Here is a 496-nt window from a genome sequence, read left to right on the forward strand (position 1 = left end):
CCCCCGACCTCGGCTCGTGAGAGAATGTGAATTAGACAAAGGAAACAACAGTCTTTCACCATCAAGGAGCATTCTAGTGAGGTTAAGTGACTCGGGCAGGCAGAACCAGACATATGTTCTCCGCGGAGCTATCAAGAACACATGTTCTCCTTTAGCTGAATAACAAGGGCAGTCAGATCGCTCGGGCGGTGATGAACAGTTCAGATCCGGCGGTGTGCGTGACTCGGCTGTTCAAATGAAGAAATGCCGCGGCTCAGAGCTAGATTGCAACAAGGAAAAGTCTGGGAAAGTAACATCTAAAATGCTTAAGATCCCGGTATAAGATCCTATCAGATGGGAGATTCCTTTGTACGAAGCTTTGCCCCCTTTAAGAAAGAAGGGGAAAGGGAAACAAAGAGAGAACGAAGAACAAGATGAAGACATAAATGAATAAACAAAGTCTGAGTAATTTAAATTTCTTTGTGTAATATGACACCTGCTCGCCTTGTAAAAGGTA

This window comes from Penaeus monodon, chromosome 19 (genome assembly GCF_015228065.2).
Source record: "Penaeus monodon isolate SGIC_2016 chromosome 19, NSTDA_Pmon_1, whole genome shotgun sequence".
NCBI classification, from domain to species: Eukaryota; Metazoa; Arthropoda; class Malacostraca; order Decapoda; family Penaeidae; genus Penaeus; species Penaeus monodon.